Source organism: Theobroma umbraticum, unplaced genomic scaffold, assembly GCF_002168275.2.
Source record: "Theobroma umbraticum cultivar Fairchild unplaced genomic scaffold, ASM216827v3 scaffold_34.0, whole genome shotgun sequence".
Classification (NCBI taxonomy): domain Eukaryota; kingdom Viridiplantae; phylum Streptophyta; class Magnoliopsida; order Malvales; family Malvaceae; genus Theobroma; species Theobroma umbraticum.
The window spans coordinates 2,621,213-2,621,607 of NW_018397275.1; positions in this window are offsets into that span (position 1 = coordinate 2,621,213).

The following is a 395-nucleotide window of genomic DNA, read 5'->3' on the forward strand; positions in this document are numbered from 1 at the left end:
GCATGTGATAGATTTATTTTATGCGATTTAATAAATGCTATGCATGAAAAAAAGAGACTTTAATAACATCAAAAACAAAATATCTCATTTTATATTAAGTCTCTTCCCACGTTTGACCAAGTTGCCTTCCACCATATAACAAGATGACATAGCTACTCTTTTAATTGGAGACATGTTGAGCACATTTAAGGTCACATTTTTGAGTATGCTGGAGCTTTTGGTAGGTCTTACTCAACTAGTTTCATAGATTCAAATGCTTGAAAACTTAATTATTATGGAAACTAGAGGTAAAGGCTAGGCGAAGTATATATGATATGTTTAGGCAATGTGTTGTCTCCAAGTTGATTTAGGAGTTGTATAGAAATACAATTGGTAAGCTCAGTTACCTACCCTAT